The sequence below is a fragment of the Mytilus galloprovincialis genome, chromosome 9 (assembly GCF_965363235.1).
Source record: "Mytilus galloprovincialis chromosome 9, xbMytGall1.hap1.1, whole genome shotgun sequence".
NCBI lineage: Eukaryota > Metazoa > Mollusca > Bivalvia > Mytilida > Mytilidae > Mytilus > Mytilus galloprovincialis.
The window spans coordinates 31,768,860-31,792,873 of record NC_134846.1 but is presented as its reverse complement, the minus strand read 5'-3'; the positions used below and the strand labels follow the sequence as shown (position 1 = coordinate 31,792,873).

The 24,014-nt window shown below is 32.7% G+C and overlaps 1 long non-coding RNA gene across 1 annotated transcript; it reads right to left on the bottom strand.

The window, feature by feature from the left end:
- Positions 1 to 8,375: 8,375 nt before the first annotated feature.
- On the bottom strand, positions 8,376 to 12,570 carry LOC143046752 (uncharacterized). Its single transcript, XR_012969261.1, has 4 exons — positions 12,524 to 12,570; positions 11,708 to 11,764; positions 9,267 to 9,455; positions 8,376 to 8,511 (listed from the first exon to the last, which is right to left on the bottom strand). It is a non-coding gene; the product is annotated as an uncharacterized LOC143046752 (long non-coding RNA).
- Between the last annotated feature and the right edge of the window lie 11,444 nt (positions 12,571 to 24,014).

Sequence of the window (24,014 nt, the reverse complement as noted above, 5' to 3'; positions counted from 1 at the left end):
TTTTTGGGGAGAGTAGGTGCTGGATTGAAATGAAGGATTCAAAAAGGACTATTTCAAAATTATTGAAAATGTAAGATTATTTGTGGCGACTGAAAGAAAAGAGTTTACTGACTGAAATAGAAAAACTTTAGAAGAAAATTATAGCGGGCAATTGCTGGAACTTTATATTTAAGGAATTGAAATACATGTTTTTTGCTGGCAAATATTATTTTGAAAAGGACATATATATATAAGGTTGATGAGCCGATTGACAAGGAACATTTTTGAATGGGACTGAAATGCGAGATTTTAGAGGACTGCGATGGAATATCGGAGATTATAATGGTGTGGGGTTATAAATCAAAATGTTAAAATTTATTTGAAATGACTCATGAACGTTACCAGAATATAAGATAATTTATTTCATATACAAGTCAATTATTTCGTATTTTACAGAAATAGAAAAATGAACAGTTCACTTGCTATAGTCCTGTTGTTCGTGAGTCTTGTTGGTAAGTTATTTTGTTATAGTTGGGTTTTTCGTAAGACTTAGTGCTTAGTTCAATTGTAACACTCCTGTTTTCCTGACGTTAATAATTTGAAGGGAAAAAAAAAACAGAGAATCATGAATTATTTATAAAAAAAAGCTCAAAATTGGCTGTATTTTTTTTCTTTCTCAGAACCCGTGTTTGTATCATGTGAATTATTTCTTAGTTTGCTAATTTGATTCCTTTCGATGAAGAAATTGGTCTAGAGATACCACGAAAGCAGAACATATTTATCTCTGTATTAACGCTTAAAATTTATTCAAAAATTATGAGGGACTCAAGAATTAATGACGTAACAGGGATGTGATTTTTTACCACGGGTTGGATTATTTACATACAAGTTCGAATTTATTCTTTTTTCTCAAAATCAAGAGATGTGAAATTATCATATCAAAATAGCCCTGATTAACAATCACTTAAAAGTTTAATATAAATGAAATAATATTTCGGGTATACGCCAATGAGGAAATAATCCAACAACACAGAAACAAAAGGAAATATACTGACTATTTCGGGAAGTACAACCACTCATTCACACAGTAAAGGATTAATGATGCATCCGTACTTTGACAACAAAAAAAAAAAAAAAAAGAGTAATGACATGGTGTTCATTCCATTTCTTGTCTTTAATTTAATTCTGATACCTTATACATGCATATCCCCTTTTAACTCCTTACCGAATAACGATGTGTTGTCACGACTCCTCTTCCTTAGTTAGATGCTAAACAGAAACTGCACACTAGTAAAGGTCGACTCATTTGGAATAGGATTTTTTCTATCGTAAGGCCAACCGGGCGTTTTCTAAAGAATTTTTATGCTCTAACGGAATTTTCTTGTCTAAACATGGAACTCATGTTGTTGGCCCAAAACAAAAAAAGTCCCACTATATAAACAGCATCACATGGCATCTGTAAGCAACACAAAACATTTTTTTAAGGGTGGCATTACCGTTTAAATTCCGTCAGCTTTAAAATATATTTACTGAGAACAAGGACTCTCGATTTCTAGTAACTGATAGTTATAAGATTTGCTGTATACATGTATGTTGTAATTTGTATTTTGTTTTGTCACAAGTTGTTTTCCTTCTGCTTTACGACAATAAAGATTATCATTATTTTATAATTTATTTACTATACTTCAGGAATAATATCCGTAAATGCTGGTGGTGAGTTGTATATGACCAACGATCAATGTAAACTGGTTGTAAAAGGATGCATGTCAAACGATTACTGGGCTGTCGTGCAAGCAGACGAGAATTGTAATGACTGTTGCAGACGAGCAGGCTGTAACCGTGGCGACTGTAAAGGAAGATATTGTAATTGTAAAAGCTGTAAGTCAGTCATATATAAAACAACATACAGTGAAACCTGTGTAAACCGAATCTTGCTTAAACCGAAATCCGGTCTGAAAAAATATGTTCTACAGTCCTATCATTTGAAGAATTTTGCGTTGTGAACCTGATAAAACCAAACATCTGCCAAAGTCTTGAATACATAAAAATTCGATTGAGATAGGTTTCACTGTATTTAGATTATTGTTCTCACAGCGCCCTCTTATCATTTTTTTAACGTCTTTGGTACTGTTGTGTATCATAAATTTCGTTTGAAGCATAACCCTAAGGGTATAAATGTGATTTCATAAATAAATAAATTGCTATGGATTTTTTAATTTTTTTTTTTTTTTATAAAAAACAGTCTTTAAATGATATTATTAGACCACTTTCAAGTTCGTTGCATTTCTGTCAAAAACTTTGTCAATGAACTATATATGCGTGCGTTTAGGAGCATCGTCACTTCCTGTTCAGGTTTAGCGAGCAGTTAAAAAAATATGATGCTATTTTGCACGAATCATTCAGCAATTTAAATTCTTTTAATTGATAATGAACACTGCTGGCATTAGAGAATTGTGATTTTAAGTACCTACGAGGCAACATTTTTTCTAGTTTATCATTCATCACGAAGGCTTGATTTATTGTAGTAGTGCAGGGGTAAAGACGATCCACTGTATTTGGGAAATGACGTTGACGAACTTTTCCAGTGAATGACACATTTTGAAAGAGCCCCCCATGATTCTTATTTTTTGCAGAATTGTAGAGTCGTGAAAGCTTTGTTCGTGCACACATTTATACAATACATGCAATATGCAACGCTTTTAAATACAACTTCTATGATTTTTGTAGAACAACTGCTATTAATCCGATGCCGTATACATAATGATTGCTATCTCTCTCCCCCCCCCCCCCCCCCCCAATGTTTTTCGCACTGTACATATATTTTACTGTCGGCACAATAAACTGGCGTTTTATAAACCACAAAAAAATATGAAAAATGTGTACACGTATTACTGAAAATAAACCATAAGGTACGCCCATGACCAGAAGGTTTGAAGGTCAAAAACTTAAAAGTTTGAGAATAACTCTGAAAGCAAAATTGACCTTGGAAAGGGTCAACGGTAAACTGATTTACTTATGACATAGTTGTATTCGAATTTACATAATTTTAGATAAAATTTGACAATGAACATATAATATTTTTTCTTTCTTTTTCAGGTCCCAGAGGATAAACTTTAATAGTTTCAATGGTTACTGTTATGATGAATTCTTGTTCTATTCAAAATTACTATGTCGTTGAGAAGAATGATTTATTAATTTTAGAATATCCAATGTTAAGTTTATAGTACCTTTCAGAAATGAGATTCATATTTGCAAGAAAGTAAAAACATTGTACGTGGACACTGTCAATATATTAGAAATAAAATATTTCCGCCCTCTTATACGAACTTTTTATTTGAACTTGGCCCCAATATATATAGGATGCAATGCCATACAAATGGTGCATTTTTCATCATACCAGTCACGTCATTCGAATTGCAATTCGTCAAAACGAACTTCTTGGATACAGAAAGGGGATAATTCATGTTTGAATTCGAAAGCCAGTCTCTGATTCTTAAACGCATATTAAAAATCAAAATCATAAAGTTCATAATCATAACAAAAAGGAGAAATTCGAGGAGAATTCAAAAAGGGAAACTGGGAACTGACAGAATCCACCAACGGGACGTTTGGAGTGGAATACAGATGCCATATTCCTGGCTTGATAATGGCATTTTTCGAAGATTAACCTTTTTCTAGATAATTTACTAAACTGCCCCTTATATGTTTATCGCTCCGTTATATTGACACAACTGGATGAGCAACCCAGATTACCATTTAAAATTAATGTGACTATAATTGGGCCACAGCCAAAATTGTATAAAAATACATGACAGACGTACAACGTACACAACTGACTAAAAATTATGAAAAACACAAAAATATAAGAAAGACGCCAACAAAATAAATTGTAGTTGACAGTAAAAAGTAAAATCACAAAAATACTAAACCCCGAGGAAAATTCAAAAAGGAAAGTCCCTAATCAAATGGCAAAATCAAAATTTCAAACAGATCAAACGAATGGATAACAGCTGTCATAATTCTTTCAACAATATTTTTTTTTGTAGTTGATTGTATATTGACAAAGATGCTGATAGCAAGTTTATTGTATAGTTGATAATGCGTATTATATGTATTATACGCTTTCTTGATTAAGTTAAATTTAAGAAAACTACAGTGGCGGATCCAGGGGGAGGGGGGGGGGGGGGTTTCTGGGGGTTGAAACACCCCTTTTTTTTGGCCGATCAATGCATTTGAATGGGAGCATATAGTTGAACCCCCCCCTTTACTCTGGGTTGAGAACCCCCCTTTTTAAAATGGCTGGATCCGCCACTGAGTTGCTATACATACAAGAGTAAACAAAATGAATACGACACTTCAAAACTCTCTTGCGTCCATTTTTCACCTACAGAACAATCTGCAACAGGAACACCAAAGTAAAAAACACGACTGAGGGATGCAATAATGCATTGTCACGTCAAAATTTAAACGACCAATAGAAACAAAATAGCATGTGGACCAAAACAGAGAAAACTGTTAAGCAAATACAAAAGAAACACAACTTCAGCACATATAATCTATAACTCAAAATCATCTTGTTTTATTTGGGAAAGTGACAATAAATATTTATATGTAACTAATTGTAGATACTTTTAGAAGAATTCTTTGAGAAAAAAGACAAAACGTTCTTTAATAAAACAATAACTCATTAATTTTTTATTCAGACACTACTGACGTTTTACAGTCTTGGTAGCAGATACAAGCTCTTTAACTTCATATTTAGAATGAGTTGAATAATGTATACTACAAATTATATTACAAATACCAAACTCCGATGAAATTCCCTGATTAAATAGGAAAACCAAAAGCTCAAACACATCAAACGAATGGATTACAACTGTTGTAATCCTGACTTGGTACGGGCATTTTCTGTGTAGAAAATAAAGGATTAAACGTATTACAGCTAACTAAACCTTTCACTTGTATGACAGACGAATCAAAATTTTATAATTCAAGTATTGACAACAATGTGTAAACAAACAGAATCAAACATCATAGGTATAAATTTAAAAATTAGGGGTACAGCAGTCAACGTTGTGTAGTAGTCTTAATCACTATAAAAACCAAACACATATGTCAACAAAGAAAATCAAAAAGGCATATGGACAAAGAACATCAGTAAAAACGAAAAGCAAAAAGCAAAAATTTACTTTTGCACAATATTACAAAGACGGGGTGCATAAGAATCGAACCACGCCAAATGGATAAGACCAAATAAAGGCAGCATTAGTATACCGGTGTTCAAAACTAAAAAATCAATTGATGAGAGAAAACAAATCTGGGTTAAATGTACAAAAAAAATAAACTATCAGAGGGAAACAAAAGAGCAACATGAACATTGAAGTACAACAAAAACAAACACCAACACACATCGAAACGAACTATTTGATAACGACTGTCACATTCCTGACTTGGTACATAACATTTTAAAAACAATTGATGGTTTGTATCCTGGTTAAGTGGCTTACCAATCCTCCCACTTTATGACAATTTTGAAAAAAATATTTGTAAAATGACAACACTATGTGACAAAAGTACAGCACACACAATCATAGATAAAAAACATTCATAACAGAGAAACGCATAAACAAATTATATAATAGTCGAAACAACATGCAAACTGCAGATCAACAACAAACATATTCCATCAACGAAAAACACCACAAGATATCAGAAACAGTGACAATTAAGCTTACGTAATTAACCTGCTATCTCGAATTTTATAAAATTATTTTCACAAAGTTCGTCCAAACTATTTTCATGACAATGATGATATGGAAAGGCAATTATATACTAATTTGGACTACAAACGATAAGATATAACAGATTACCCAACTGACACCATAACAAAAAAAATCAAACATTAATACACGAATGTTTGATTGACAAAACACCGTGTCAGGCCGATCAGCAATCACAGACTGAATTTTACACTGAGAATAACAGTCCTACATAATCTGACAATGGCGATATTGAAAGGCAATTTTATTATCATTTGGACAATACACGATACGACATAACACATTATTCAACCGAAACCATCAAAAATAGATACATGAATTTTAGATGTACAAAAACCTAGACACGTCGTATGGAAATGCAAATTCACTCTTAATTAAACAGTCATAATTCGAGAATAGCTTCCGTTCGACATACAGACAAAATAGGTGTTAAACCACAATCTGTAAGATGCGATAAAAATGTCATTAGTAAGTTTAGACACAAAAATAAGCTAAACAGTAAACGAAATACCTTACATACACAAATAAAAGAACACTATAACCCGTAATTTAGATGATAAACAACATCAGTTCCTAAAACCTTGACTGCAAGACCATCGTATATTATTTGTAGAGTTTATAGAGAATATTTATCAAGCATGTCTCGGTATCTTCAGATGAACATTTTTTGTTTTAGAAAATGAATGCGACATTCTTTGATATAACCCTGGTTTCTTAACTTTCTGCTAAGACACTGGTGATGGTTTCCAAAGTCTGCGTACAGCTGCTAGCTCTATAATACCGAATATGAGTTGGAAAATGTATACCCCATATGCAGATGAGGGTGAAATATTGCTATGAAGGTGAGAGAAATTGATTTCAAAATCACAATCGTCTTGTTTGTCATCGATATCGATTGTGAAGAACTGAGATCAAACGAACCACACATTGATTAGATAAAAATAAACAGGTCAGGAAAAGGATAAATCGAGTAAAAGTCAGAGAAAGGAATTTATCCTTTCTTTTAGCCACACTATTCAACATGTTCAACTTTAAGTTGATTTTGTTTTTGTTTTAGGAGGTCTGTCACCTAAGCCTAGTTTATGATGATTTCTATTACATGATTACTGTATATTTTGTCAAGTTCAAACCATGCTTGATAGAACTAAGATGTTAATGCCACGAATATGATATTGCCAATGTTATTTCAACTGATTGGGCGGAGCTGACGTTTTTATTTGCATAAGGACAGTCTATTTGAAAATGTGTGTGAAAGGATGATTGCCGTTATAAGTATTACTGATTTCTAATCACCTATCAGTGTCATCAAAGGAATTTACAAAACAATGACTGAACACTTCATTGATGAGTTTATCCTAAAACACCTATCTCTAGATGGACTGGTTTATTGTGAGCGAATCGGTTATACTGCGCCCAGTCAAGTGAAATAAATCGAGTAATAGTTGGTATTAATTATTTTGTAAGTCTTGTGGAAAATGACTGCATTCTAAAGAGAAATTCACCGTGACTCCTTGAGAATGCATTTATTCATATTGACTGAGAGAGTTGGACCAGAAATTATATACCAGGTGCTAAGCATGTGGAAACACCTTTTTATTGTATATAATATCAGCGCACATGGTTTTGCGTTTCGCAACTTGTTTTAATGAAACACTCACGAAATGCTGAACAAGTCTTAATTTGATTAAGTTTGATGAGCATTGAAGACAGAAATTCCAAAAAGGGTTTTACCAAATAAATCGAAAGTAATCTTTTCTTATGGTAGACAATCATTAGTATTTTGCAGTCAATACGTGCTTTTTGTGTACGCCTTAATAAAAACATTTTAAAATGCAAAATGAAGTTAGAAAACATGACCATTATGCCCCCAAAATTTCAAAAGGTTTTGCAAAACTGAACGAGGCAAGCAATGTTATTTTCTCTTTAACAGTGTACTAGTCAACATGGTCTATGAGCATTTTGTTTTCATTCTTGGTATTTGAAACATTGAATGTATTGATTTTCTTTTTTTGGCGGATCAATTATTTAATCATGTTTTTTTTTGGTTTTTTTTTGGACTTGGAACAGTGAGTATATTAATGTTCAATGTCTTGTCACTTCAAACAGCGCATTTATTCACTATTTTTAACAGTTGGAATATCGTATTCATTTATTATCATGATTTCATTTTGTCAGTTGGAATTTTGCATGCTATGACATTTTCATGAGCAGTGTATATTCGGTCTCGAACGTTTCAATTTTACCATTGTTTCCCCTCGGTCTTTATCGAAAATTAAACCAATTTAGAACATTATACTTGCAATTTAAATTTCAAAAATGTAGATTAGGTACATTTATATAAGTAAATCATTGAATCATTGTTGATTGCAAACATGAACTTCTACTATTTTGACGATGCACATTGTTTCGAACTTGTTTACATTTACCATCACTGATGAGTCGTGTTCAAAATGATACGCGAGTCTTGTGTACACATTTTTATCATGGTATCTTATTGTCAGCTGACCTGATAAAACAACAAATCAAATCAACACAATGGACTTGCTCGTTTCGAAACACAAGAACAAGTAAACCAGACTAATATATACAAAACACACGATAAACAAGTGATGCAAATTGAAATGCACTAATTTTTTTATTGAATCTCGCCAAAGAATATGTCAAATATAATTAGAATTCAGCATAGATTTGTGTAATACATAAACAGCAAATTGTAAACAGGAACATGTGACAATTATGTATTCTCTCTAACCTGAAAAAAAAAACCAAAATGCAAATAAAGACATTTGATACACTAACAATGAATGTTTATAGTTTAAACTATGTTACTGTGCTTAAACAATTCAGGGTAACAGGTCTCTTGGTCAATGTTTATTATAACTGTGATATGCTTTCAATTTTTCCTTTATATTTCGGATTATCAAAACTTGTTCAATAATGTTTTATTATTCATAGTTATTCCAGAAACACGTAGAGCATTTTGCATTATTATAAAACTATTTTAACTGCACTCTCAAATTGTATGATTCATTTGCCAAAGAGAGACATATTGTAATTTTAGAAACTTATGAACACTATATACAATGTATGCAACACGCTGTTACCATGGTTACGGTTTCGGGGATGTTGTGCATCTCGCAAGCAAAACAAATGCTAGTTTTGTATACAAGACAGATCAGGATGTAAGCTAATGGATAATATCTCAATATAAAATATTGTTGAACAACCTATCAGTAGTTGTAATTTATCAATACATAGTAGTTGAAAGCCGTACAGTGATTTATAATTGCTTATATCTATTGTGTTTGGATTTGTGGTGGATAGTTGTCCTAATGGTAACCATACCACATCTCCTTACTTTTATATTGTATGTATATACGATATATGTTATTACAACATTTGTGTAAAGAAATCACGATAGACAGCATATCAAATTAAAAGCATCAGAAACAAATTGAAAAAAAAAAAACATTTGCAAGAAAAATATCTTAATCAAGTTTAGCTTACATCTTTTACATTTACAATGTCTGCGTTTACAATCACCACGTGCACAACCCGATCGTCTGCAACAGTCATTACAATTCCTGTCTGCCCTCACATCCTTGTTGTAATTCCTCGACATACAGCCTTTAACAACTCGTCTACATTGATTTCTGGTCATCATAAAACCTGGCTCCCCATTTACGGATATCATTCCTAAAGTATGATATTATAGTACATTACACATGTTTGTTTGAGATTAGTGTATCGATCTCCTCTATATTTTATCTCTCTTTCCGAAAAGGCGATTAAATTTGCCACCATTAAGTAAAAAGAGGGAATGTATCGTAATGTCGTAAGGACTAACTTTCCAAAGTGATGTTAAAGACAGGTCTTGAATCCAAATGGAGGATGTAAAAAAAAATTGGATGAATGATGTTCATATAATAGCATCTTGTGTAAACGGTATCGACTATTCAATTTATAAACAATACACATGTGTCTGATGCATTGAAATGATGTTTTTCCGTAATAAAACGCCAAAATCAAGGACAGCACATGCATGAGCTCATTAAAAATACATCGCATGACTTTGACTGGATTCAGATTGTCCTTGCTCAATTTCGTGAATATGGAAATGCAACACTTTTTGTACTAATTTAAGTGTGGATATGGATTGAAAGAAATATACAGCCTCAATCAATAGAAAAAGTCAAGCCAATTGTTGATTTTTTTTTAACCTTACTTTTTCCACAATATTTTCCATTTTAAGTTTTACTCACCTATCATTAAAGTTGTTATTTTATTGCTGCAAGTCCGAAAAAGGAATGTGATAAGAGAGGCAAAAGACTTGACGTCGATTTGAAAGCAATTCAATAGACAGCGATTAAAGGGGCATGGACTTGGCCATCAATTTAAAATGTTATTCTATTATAACGTCAAATTTGTTTTATTTCATTTTGACGTAAGATTTGGACGTCGTTTAGAGGGGAAGACGTCTATGAGACAAAGGACGTCGATGTGACTCTTTCATTTTATTGTGCATAAACAAATTCTAATTCTGATGCATTGAAATGATGTTTTCCCGTAATAAAACGCAAAATTAAGGACAGCACATGCATGCTCTCATTAAAAGTACATCGCATGACTTTGACTGGATTCAGATTGTCCTTGCTCAATTTCGTGAATATGGGAATACAACACTTTTTGTACTAATGTAAGTGTGGATATGGATTGAAAAATATACAGCCTCAAGCAAAAGACAGACAAAAGTCCAGCCAATTGTTGATTTTTTTTTTAATCGTCCTTTTTCACACAATATTTTCCATTTTAAGTTTTACTCACCTATCATAAAAGTTTTCATTTTATTGCTGCAAGTCCGAAAAAATGAATGTGATAATAGTTATCAAAGGTACTAGGATTATAATTTAGTACGCCAGACGCGCGTTTCGTCTACATAAGACTCATCAGTGACGCTCATATCAAAATATTTATTAAGCCAAACAAGTAAAAAGTTGAAGAGCATTGAGGATCCAAAATTCCAAAAAGTTGTGCCAAATACGGCTACGGTAATCCATGACTGGGATAAGAAAATCCTAAGTTTTTCGAAAAATTCAAAGTGTTGACTATAAGAGAGGCAAAATACTTGACGTCGATTTGAAAGCAATTCAATAGACAGCGATTAAAGGGGGATGTTGACCATCAATTTAAAATGTTATTCTATTATGAAGTCAAATTTGTTTTATTTCATTTTGACGTAAGATTTGGACGTCGTTTAGATTACCTTAGCTGTATTTGGCAAAACTTTTAGGAATTTTGGTCCTCAATGCTCCTGATGAGTCTTTTGTAGACGAAACGCGCGTCTGGCGTATACACTAAATTTAGTCCTGGTATCTATGATGAGTTTATTTAGAGGGGAAGACGTCGATTAGACACAGGACGTCGATATGACTCTTTCATTTTATTGTGCATAAAAAAATTCTAATTCTTCCCCAACACGTACCAGGGACTGAAACCTATATTTCTTATCTAACTTCCACGGAAACAACGCCTTACAATGTGCTATAACGCCTAAGCATACTTTTATTTTTCAAACATTCCATTTTGAATTTTCCTCGGAGTTATTTTTGCGATTTTACTTTTCATTTAAAGCTGGTAAAAATCAGTTTGCTTTTGGAAAGGTATTTGTGACCTTTTCGTTGGTATTAAAAATGCACGACAAATCACAATACAGAAGTAAAGTATTGATCGTATACTTATATATAGATAAAATTACTCAAGCTTAAGCATGTTCTCAAGTATGTTTTGTTTTTCGACCTAAGACGTGGCTCGCTAAAATCCTAAGACTATCCTTAAGCTTAATCCAGTCAAATGATCTATATTGAATATTTTCTGAACTAAATAGATATGGCAGATATACTAACCAACAATACACATAGTATATAAATATATATGGCTAATAAACTTACCAAAAATACAAACGAACAATAGAATTATAGCAAGTCCACTCTTCATTTTTCTTTTTTCTGTAAAACATAATTTAATTTTGTAGGTATAGTCAAAATTATGCACTTGATTTTTGTTTGATTTTTGTTCTGTATTTTTATAGTTTGGTATAAACTAAGGGAGCTACCATTTGATTTTTATTAGGGGGGGGGGGAGGCTAGGATGAAAAATTTGTCCTGCTTTTTTTTAATGTAATCTCTGTCCTGCCTTTTTATCTTTTACTCTATTCGGTCCTGACTTTTTTTGCACAAATTGTCATCCTGCCTTTTTTTACCAAGTTGTTCATCTTGCCTTTGTTTTTTACTTAAGACTCCTGTCCTGACTATTTTTTTCAAATTTCATCCTAGCCCCTCCCCCCTAAAAATCAAATGGTAGCTCCCTAACTAGATATGACAATGTAATTATCATAATCAGGACGTAGTGTACATTCATCTGAACAAAGCTATGTGAAAATTTTTTACTGGAGACAACAAAATATAAATCGTCTATGTTATATCCCCTCCCAAAAAAGATCTTCTTAAACTAGTAACCTCTAAAATTAATTAGCCATCTTGGCCTGTAATATTGTCTGTTTGACTTATAATAAAAAAAGACAAAATAAAAGCATGAATTCCGATGCATTAATGATATTTAACTAAGACAAAACCTAATAAAACAGCTTTTGAATACCTTAGTAAAGTGTTGTATTACGTATATGAAAAGTTTGACAGTTCTATCATTTTATACTATCATAAACTTAGTACATGCCTATGTTATACTATCATATACTTAGTACTTACGTTTGACAGTCTCCTATAAACCGTTTGATATACTTGTTTGTCATTCCTCTGTCTTTATATACTTGTTCTAGTCACATTGTCAAGATGTTACATTTGACCACATGAAAAACATGACCATAGATGCCTGTAATCCTTGGGCATTACACAGGTTTACTGGACAGGTATACGACAAGACTATGTTGAGCGTCCATCAAAAAGTAAAAATGGCGTATGTAATATTTTATAACAATTCAAATTAATTTTCTCTCTCTTTTTAAAGTCATGTCTGTTTTCATTTATTTTCCGTGAATCTTTTTTTTGAAATTTTTGATCAAGAAAGGACGAAATATACAAGAAAAGATGTACCATACCAATAAGGCACCGACCATTTATTTCTTAATTTCGTTTGGGTAAGGGAGGACATATTAATAAAACGATATAGTTACAGGGGATATTAATGTTGATAGCACAGTTTTAATTTTCTGGACATCAAACTGTGATATATTGGCGAAAGATGTATTTTGAGTTTAAACATGAGCTTAAAACAAGTACCAATGCTCCGTGTTGAAGGCCGTACAATGGCCTATAATGGTTTACTTTTATAAATTGTTATTTGGATTGAGAGTTGTCTCATTGGCACTCACACCACATCTTCCTGTATCTACCTAGACCATTCTTTTATAAAAATGCATTTTGTCATTATATTCTACTATGTATGAAAATTATTTGCACCATTATTGTACATGAGAAATCCCAAATATTTTTTTTAACTAAATAAATATACAGCAAAACATCCCGTTATTTTTTTCTAAAATCAAAATAATTTGAAAAAAAAAATAAAATACAACGACCAAGAAAACCCACGACAGTCTTGCACGATCAGTAATTTCAAATTTTGTAATCATTTGGCCGTATGGTGACTTGTCATTGACCTGCATCATTTGGTGTTTTGTTGATAGTAGTAATTCATTAGAATTTATACCACATGACCTGCATCATTTGGTGTTTTGTTGATAGTAGAATTTCATTCGAATTTATACATCTTTTTATTTTAATACTACGAAAATACGGACAGTAAAACAGGAAATAGTTCAAACAATGGATAAAAAATAATCTTGATGTTCTTTTAAACCCATATTGAAGGTCTAATTAATCATCAACTTTCTAAAAATGAATAATGTTATTTAACAATTACTTAAAATTTTCATATTTGAAGAAAGGACCAAAGGGTATTTGGTGAGTGAATAAAAAAAACCGCATTGCATTTTAATTTACATTACTTGTTCATCATTTGTTTTGTTTATATAAGTCTGGGCTATTTGTTCCTGTGTTTCGAAAGGAGTAAGTTCATTGTGTTGATTTGACTGATTGTTTTATCAATTCAGATGACAATAAGATGCCAGGATAAAAATGTGCACACAAGACGCGCGCATCGTTTCAAAAAAGACTCATCAGTGATGGTGATGGTAAAAAAGTTGAAAACAATGTGCATTGTCAAAATTGAAAGTATTAAAAGTTCATGTATGCAATCTGTTTAGATAGACCCAACAATGATTCAACATATTACCTATATATATATAAAGCTGATCTACATTTTTGAAATTTAAAGTGAAATGTACTGAATTAGTTTAAAATTGGATTAAAGATAGAGAGGAAACAATGGTGAAATTGAAACGTTCCAGTCCGAACCTACACTGCTTTTGAAAAATTCACTGCATGCATAATTCCAACTGACAAAATAAATCATAAATGAATACGCTATTCCGAATGTTAAGATAAAACATAATACAGTAATACGTAGTTTGAAGTGACAAGACATTGAACATTGACATATGCACTGTTCCTAGTGTCAAAATGAAGAAACAAAAGAGAAAAAAGAGCCAAGTTAAAGAACATCAAAACATACAATGTTTCAAACAAATGCTCATACACTGTAGTACACTTTTAAAGAGAAAATCACATTGCTAACCTAGTTCTATTGTGCAAAACCTTTCGAAATTTTGGGGACACAATGGTCTTTACTGCTTACTCAATTTGGCATTTAAAAATGGTTTCCTTTTTGAATTTTCCTCGGAGTTCAGTATTTTTGTGTTTTTACTTTTGATTCGAGCGTAAAGATAACGCACGTCTTGGGTGCAAAATATTAATGAGTGTCTACTAAAAAAAATAGATTACTTTCGATTTATTTGGGAATTGGTTTTGAAATATCGATCTTCCATGATCATCAAATTTGTAGTTCATTTTGGGCGTCTAAACGTCTTTGATTCAAGAATCAACTAAGAGTCTTTTGCAGACGAAACTCGCGTCTGGTGTACACACTTTTATTCTGATTTCGATGAAATCTATTAAGGGAAGATATCTGTTTTCCATTCACTAGCCAAGTAATCCGAATTTCAAATTGGATCATGGATATAGAATAACAAACAGAAAGAAGATGATACAAATATTAGAGAAGTGTCGTTCGAATCGAAAACGTGTTTGCAGATACTATGATTTGTATGGTTCATAAGCTAGATTACATCATGTGAGTTACTTGTTCTCATGGTCAGAGTATATTCCTATTAATTGCGAAATCTGTTAATCGGGGGATGTGCCATGGAGTGACGTGACATTTCTGACAAATTCAAGTTTGGGTTTTTCTTATTCAAAAGTTTCAAATTTAGGCTAGTTTGTTCAGTGTTTCATTAAAACAAGTTGCAATAAGCAAATCCACATGCGCTAATATCACAGACTGAAAAAGGTGTTTTCAATGCTACCTGGTATACAATTTTTGGTACCAACTTTCACATTCAATAAGAGTAAATACAGGCTGAAGGAGTCACGATGAATGTCTCATTAGAATGCACTGTTATTTTTCACTAAACATAGACCTACAAAATAAATAATACAAAGTTTCCTTATCGTGATATAAACATCTTAGTTCTATCATGTAGAAATTAACAAATACACAAACGAAACGGTACTTGTACTTGTACGAATACCATACAAACAATTAAAACAATACATAGATATACACTTTCGTTTAAATCATGACTTAAAATTGAGAATGGAAATGGGGAATGTGTCAAAGAGACAACAACCCGACCATAGAAAAAAAAAACAACAGCAGAAGGTCACCAACAGGTCTTCAATGTAGCAAGAAATTCCTGCACCCGGAGGCGTCCTTCAGCTGGCCCCTAAACAAATATATACTAGTTCAGTGATAGTGAACGCCATTCTAATTTCCAAATTGTAGACAAGAAACTAAAATTAAAATAGTACAAGAATAACAAAGGCCAGAGGCTCCTGACTTAGGACAGGCGAAAAAATGTACTTGCTTGATTCCGACATGGCTTGACCTTGATAAAATCAACATAAACTAAGTTTACGTGACAGACCGCTTCAGAACAAAAACAAAATCAACTTATAGTTGAACATGTTGAATACGGTGGCTTAAAGAAAAAATTGCTGTCTCTAATTCTTACTCAATTTATCCTGTTCCTCACCTCGTTTAATCTCAGTTCTTCATTTGTCAAAATTCCATTATGTCGTAAAATTTTCTTGCTTTCCTCTGAAATGACTATTGTGACGTTATGAATAAAGGGCTGTCATGGCTAATGCCATCAGATAGGAAGAGCACATCGTATTACAGGTGGTTCGAAAAGAAGTATGGATAACGATTGTCTGTCTATCGCCTGAAAATCATTAGATATTTCGAAACAGATTCCACCACTAAATCTCGCGATATACGATAGTTATCCATTCTCTTCGACAGCTCAACATCATAATCTGAGCTTGTCTTATTGAGTCCAATTAATATATCCTCCTAAAATAGATCTCATGTCTAGATATTTACCTGGAGTTTGACATAATCGGTAATTTCAGTACAAGACTCTATGTGACAAACGAAACGATTACAGTTATGAAATTATAACTTTTCCTCGCCTTAATCGTTTTAGCTTTTGGATGCCATACGGCATATTTTAATAATGGTGAACAAAATGTTAAAAGTAAAATCACAGAAATACTGAACTCAGAGGAAAATCAAATCGGAAAGTCCATAATCACATTGCAAAATCAATTGACAAAACACTTAAAAAACGAATGGACAACAACTGTCATGTTCCTGACTTGGTCATATTTACAATGATACGTGAACTAAACAGATATAATAAATAAAATAGTCAAAATATAGGTACAGCAGTCATCATCGTGTTACAATTTTTAAAGAAACATTTTAACAGAACACAAAAGCATCTATCAAATTAAAAACACATTTATTGCTCCGCGTGTCTGACGTCAGAAAATTTATACGTCACATATATTACATGGGCAATGTGAGCATACAGGGTTAAAAAAAATCGAAAGTATGTAAGAATTAATTTCAGAAATAGACCGAGATCTAAAATAGTCAAAAAGTTCTATAGAATTTATAAGAATCCACAAATGGTTCATTCCACTACGCGATTGAATAATTTTGACGTATATGGTTCAACGTATTCTCTAATTTATAGAAGAAATATAACATAATAACATATTATAGAACAATGATATATTGACAGGATCTTTTAAAGTACAGAGTCACGTTATAAGATTCACAGAAACACAAAAAGTAGCATATACAAAACACACTAGCAAAAATGAAATATAATACAAACACATTGACGGGATGTATAATTACCGAGCCACGTTACATGGATATCACAGAAAACAATCCAACAGTAAAATTAATATTAATGATAGAACAAAGACAAATGAAAGAACAATATTAGACGTTGTTAAGATGATTAACTACGTCAGTACGCATAACCTATATACATCAAGACCATCATGTATCATTTGCAAAGTTGATACGGAATATTTATCAACATGGTCTTGGAACCTTCCGATGAACTTTTTTGGACGAAGAACGAGACCTTCTTAGACATACCCCTAGTTAAACAACTTTCTGCTCAGACACTGATGAAAACATGCTACACAAAAGAACAAGTGATCAGTATGCCGAAATTTTTTGTTGACACTATATTTGTTGAATGTGGAGGTAAAGGTATTTAACAAATTATCGGCATTCAGATTGTAACAAACTGAACTGTACGCCTTTCCATGCCAATATATCCTTTAATCAATATTAGTCGGATATTCTGCAGACACTTGTCAAAATCAAGAAGATCGAAGAAGCCAGATTGTTCAATTTTACATTCAGATATGATGATGGTGTTCTTTTTATTATAAATCCTAACTTTTCTCATTTATTTTATTGATATAACCTCCAGAACTCGAAATTAAAGAAACAACAGACAAGATTTCCTCTGCCTCATTCTTAGACTTATATCTCAAATTTTATATTAGAGGTCATATCAGTACTAGAGTCTATCAAACGAGACGATTTTAATTTTGATATTTTCAATTCCCAAAACATTAGTAGCAATAAAGCAAACTATCTTCCATATGGGATATACATGTCCCAACTTATTCGGTATTCAAGAGCTATCAGCTGCAACTAAAGCTTTGTAAAACATCACCAGTGTCGGAACAGAAAGATTAGAAACCAGGGTTATATCATATAATGTCTCAACCTTTTTCTAAAAAAAATATTAGCATATACCAAGATATTGTTGATATTCTGTATCAACTTCACAAAAACTACACAATTAAACATTAAAGTATAGGTTTTAGAAAATGACTTTGTTTGTTATCTTAACAACGTGTTATATTGTTCTTTAATTCATGTTATTTGTCTATGTAAAGTATTACTTTTACTATTTATCCTAGATTATGTCTAACCTAACTGATGATATTTTTACCACGTCTTAAATAGAAGTTTATACATTTATTTCCCGTCCCTGAGGCAGATATAAGGATTTGTTCACCCAAGAAAATTCATATTTCACGAGGGCTTTGCCCGAGGGAAATGTGATTTTTCGAGGGTGAACAAATCTTCATATTTCCGAAGCTAACTTAAGGGAAATTAATGTTTTATTCCATTGCCTATGCTTCGTTTACTAAACTGAATATAATATATTAATGTGTATACGTTTGTTTTCTTATCTGCGTGTTTAAATAGCTAAACACGGCATAAACATTGATAAACAGTACGGATCAAAAGTAAATTAATAGTCTTTTTATTTTAACGCTTAAATAAATTTAAACACAGTAATGACTTATCTAACGCTATTTTTGATAAAATTACCTTCAAAACGGTATGCACATTAACCGCGCGTAACGTCATACTAGAGTATTTCAGGTTTTTGACGTACGTAATACGTAACATACCTGAACATTTCTTTGTTCTTTGTTATCTCCCGTTGACCATTTAAACAAAAATCATATATTTTAACGTACGTAATACGCCTTAACTTGGCCGTTGTAAAATTGTGTTTGTTGTCCTTTTTGCATCTTTTTAAAATAGCGTATTCAACGATCGAGATTTTACACTTGAACATACGAAAAAGCAAACTTTGTTCGCAGGCGACACAGCTATATTTTGAATGATATGCAGTTAACAATGTTTCCTATTTTCGTACAAAAAGAGTTTCTTTTCAACTAATTTGTGAATATGGCGTGCCGCGTTCAGAGTGTATAAGGGAATTTTTTTTGAACATATTCATTCTAAAAAGGATAAAGTTGATCAAAGATTAAGGACATTGTACAAGTTCAGTAATGTAGGTAAATATATACATATAGGTTGAAGTGTGTTTTCTAATATTTAGGCATATCAAAATACCCGGATTATTTTATCATCAGATCACCACAGACGTTGTGGGTGTTATTTTACTTTAATGCCATTAACATGAGTAAGGGCTTTTGTTAATATTTGTAAGAATACTAAACATATTTTTTTGTCTTATTAATAACTTAGCTTTTATCTTTTTTTCAATGAATGATCTGTGTCGTGTGTGCCACAATCTATCAAGAAAACTTTTACCTGGAAAATTCATTATAGCAAGTGAAAAAAAACATATTGCGTTGTGATAAATTTGCCATGTTTAGAATCCCTTGAAGGATGCAGATTCAAAATTGTCAACAGGTTTGTTACGAACGGACGGACCTACGGACCGACAGCGCGACTGAAGGTAGCATTGTGTTACTATTACCCTTCGCAGCATCCCTGGTGAAAGGTAATTACTCTAGAAAAAAGAAAGCTGTTGCGGGAAAAGAAAAGGTCGGCGTTTCGACAAAAAAAAATCCAAAAGCGATATACGGTATCAAATGGTACAGAATGGGTTATAATATCTCAACCATTTATGTCAACGAAGCGTGACTTGGTGCTAAGATTATTGGACCCTTTAACGACAATCAGCGTATCAACTTAAAAATTGACTGTCGCAGGCAATGTTGTACTGGCTTAGCTGTCAATCAAAACAATACATAACCATAATAGGTGAACCATGCCGAGTAGGGTTTTCGGAAATAGTAATCTTTATATTGTTTTCCTGTTGCATTGCGTTAAATATTGGATCCCAATTAAAGGCATAAGCGACAACCAAAGCTGAATGAATCAGCATATTTGATTCGTTTAAAATTTCTGTCGTTTCAATTTGGGTAGCTATCATACTATCTGCTTAATGATAAAAGAGGACGAAAGATACCAGAGGGACATCAACCTCATAGATTGAAAATAAACTGACAACGCCATGGCTTAAAACAAATAGACAAACAGACAAATAATAGTACAGAAGACACAACATAGAAAACTAAAGATTTAGCAACACAAACCCCACCAAAAAATGTGGTTATCTCAGGTACTCTGGAAGGGTAAGAGATCCTTCTCCACATGTGGCAGCCTTCGTGTTGTTTATGTTATTACAAATCCGGTAAATAGTTTAATTGGTAGTTCACATTCGTGAAAAGGAGAGAGTATTGTAGATAATCCAGACTACAACAAACATGGATATATCGCAAAACCATGGTTCTAAAGTGGTAGATTAGTAACAGGGGTAGATCCAGACATTTCAAAAAGAAGGGTTCAAGAATAAAAGAAGAAAACAATGCTGTCTCCTTCACCGTAATATTCACATATGTTTTTCCAATTTTCGAAAAACAAAAGTAGGATCCAATAACAGACCCCCACTCCTTGTACAGCCACTGAGTAAATTATTTGTAACTTTTTATCTGTAGTACATGGTAAGCTTGCATGGTCTGCAAGGAAACTACCGAGTATACCAACGATATTTGACTTTCTTGTGATCAACTGAAATTGATGCGCAGAATTCCATAATTGATGACTCTGACCTTTGCCTTTTTTAGTTGGTTTTTAGGTTGATTTTCTTTTCTGAGTGATATAATTAAAAAAAAATAATTATGAATAATATATCATTATTGTTCAGTATAACTCTTTTCCTCGATGTGTCTAACAGTTATTGTGTTTCAAGTGATACAATCATGAGATAAACGTTTAAGTCATTCAACATGTTTATTTTAAATTAAACTTGATGCACAAAAATGTTTTCGTAGTGACGACGTAAAACTTGCCACTAGATACCAATAATCAGACAGAAACGCCCAAATCGAACTGAAAGGTCTTAAACATGTTTAATGACTGAGAAACAAAAAAATGTTTAGATTTTTCAGTTTTTAGTCCAATTTTCAGATCACAGTCCGTGCTGTAATGTATATCAGTTGAGTCTGTTAAATTTAAATCTCACGAGTTGGTATAAAGAAATGAAAAGGAATCGTACTTTCTTAATTTACCGCAAGGACTGTAATTTGAAAAATTGACTGAAAAGGTTTTTAAATATTGACAATTTTGTCTTGTAAGAACGAAATAAACACAAATCTTGCATGGCCTCATCCTGCAACCGTAGGAACATCTTGTTCTTCATCGAGATCATTTATAAATTCAGCCCTTCTCTTTGCAAGTCCAACACATCATTCAACAATACATGAGAGTTAACCGTTACACTTGCCAACCTGTCGACCTATGCATTTATCGACTTTTCAATATGTCGACCTGTCAATCTGTTAACCTTGAGCCTTTAAACTTGTCAACCTGTCGACTTATGCATTTCGACCTGTCAACCTTTACACTTGTCAACCTGTCGACCTATGCAATTATCGACTTTTCAACATGTCGACCTTTCATCATTTCAACCTTAACACTTGTCAACCGGTCAACCTGTCATGCATTTATCAACTTTTCAAGATGTCGACCTGTCAACATGTCAACCTTAACACTTGTCAACCTTGTTGACCTTTCTAGTGTAAACATGTCGACCTGTTACTCTGTCAACTTCTGTACAAACAGGACTAAACCGATTTACTTCTTAAGTTAAACCGATGGAACTACAGTACCGTTTATCTTAATTGACCCGACCCTATGAGGTATAGTCAGATTATAAGTTGAACTCCTTTCTGTCAGTTCGATAGAATGCCAACCATGCAGACTTATTTGTATTCTGGTATAATGAGGTCGATAATTCCCTCAGTCCAAAAGGACGGAAGACAGATAAAAAGGAATGAAAAATATTGACATTCAAATACCAAAAACGTTTGTGGTAAATTATTTTTCTGTAAATGTGTCATTTTTTATTTCTGGTACACATTTTACTTTCGTCCATTGTTTTTGATAAGGATGCAACCTATTCATTTTTAGGGGAGGGACGCATGGATAAACTTATTAGGCGGCGAAATTTTGATTGAGCTTATTTTTTTAAGCTTATGATTTTTTTCTATATTCCAGTCATCTTGTTTTGCGGCTATTTTTTGGTCCTGCCTTTCGATTTTATAAATACTCTTCCAAACTTGGTTTCATCATAAGTTTGAGGGTCCTGCCTATTTTCAAATTTGATCTAGCCCTCTCCCAAATAGATAAGATTGTATAAAAAAGAACCTTATGTTTAGCGCATAAATATAGGAAATCCATACATTGTCTCGAAATATCAATGCTTAGAAACAGCCTCGCTTTCTACTTCATTCTAAGCCTTGTAGAAATAACATTGATTTTTCGAGACAATGTATGGTTATTCTTAGACAATATACGTATAGTGTCTTGAAATATGAAATTTATTTGTATGAGGCTTAGAAGCGGGGGGAAATGCGAGGTTATACCGAGCATTTTCCCTGTTTCGTGCCGAATACAAATAAATGTCATATTTCAAGACACTATACGTATATTGTTTTAATACTGAAATCGATAAAAAAAATAAAAAAAATAATAAAAATATGAAACAAATATTATTAAAAAAAAGTGTTTGGAATTCCCCCCTTGGGGTACCATTTTGGGGTATTTCCCTATGAGCGTAGTCTAGGCGGTAAGACGACGACAATTTAAGGAATTAGAAAGGGAAAATGAATTTAATTAATAACATTTGATAAACATGGTATATAAATTACCAATTTGAAGACATAACAAGTTTAAATTCATAAACGTTTGACCATTGTTACTACACGTTGTCATGGTTGTGACGTGACGTTGTAGGTAGGCAGGGCTTATAGATGAGTTGAGGTCATTGACGTATAAAGCTAACGTTTATACGTATAGCTTTATCTGTATAGTAAAATAGCTGATTGCAGTATAATGTGTTTTATTTGTAATTAATTCATAGATCATTTAGATCTTTTTTTATGGGGGAGGGGGGAAGAGACTCTGTCTGACGTGGAAATTTGGTTTTGAAAATTATCTAATGGGAAAAATATCTTCATTTTAAATTCCAAGCACCTACCCCCCATTTCCCCATCCCCAACCCATAAAAAAATCGAATGGTCCATGCATGTTACATAAATGTTATTTTAGAATTAAAACAATATTATACCTATCCGACTGAAATCTGAAATACAGAACCGGCGAAGGGAGACAACCCCAATTTATATTATGTCATATAAGTCCGTAAAATTGTTAGCCTAAGTTTGTTTGCGTTCACGTACGTAAGTTTCGTTTGAAACGTAAAATTCTCTACTACGAGGTCCCGATGATCAGAGGGGAATAAGATTCTCAGAGGGGAATATGAAGTTTTGTTCGACGTCACGTGTGATAGCTTCAACCAATCAAATGTTGATTTCACCATTAAAATCAAAATGCAGTGGAATAAAAACATCTATTGTGGTTTAATTTGACCTATTCCAGAATATGACTGGTTTATTGAGAGTGAATTTACATTGCACAAACACGCGTCTTGGTACTTTGTCTATGCAAAATGGATGTATTTATTATCAATGCTTTTGTTGAATAATGTGTTACGTCGTATCGTTTATTGTCCATTTAATTATAGAATTGCCCTTCAATACCAACATTATAATATTCCTGATTATGACTTTTATACTAAGTGTGAATTTGTATTGCTGAGCGGCGTGATTTCGTGTTTTGTAAATCCAAGTTCATCTATTTGTTTTGTCATTTTTTGTTATGGTTTCGGTTGGTTAATCTGTTATGTCTTATCGATTATAGTCCAAATAATTTTATGATTGTCTTTCCATACCATCCTTACCATGAAAATTGTTTGGTTTTGGACCAATTTGGTGAAAAATAGTTGTGTAGAATTCGAGATTGCATGTTGTTACGTAAGAGTGTCGCTGGGTTCTTTATAATACACTGTAG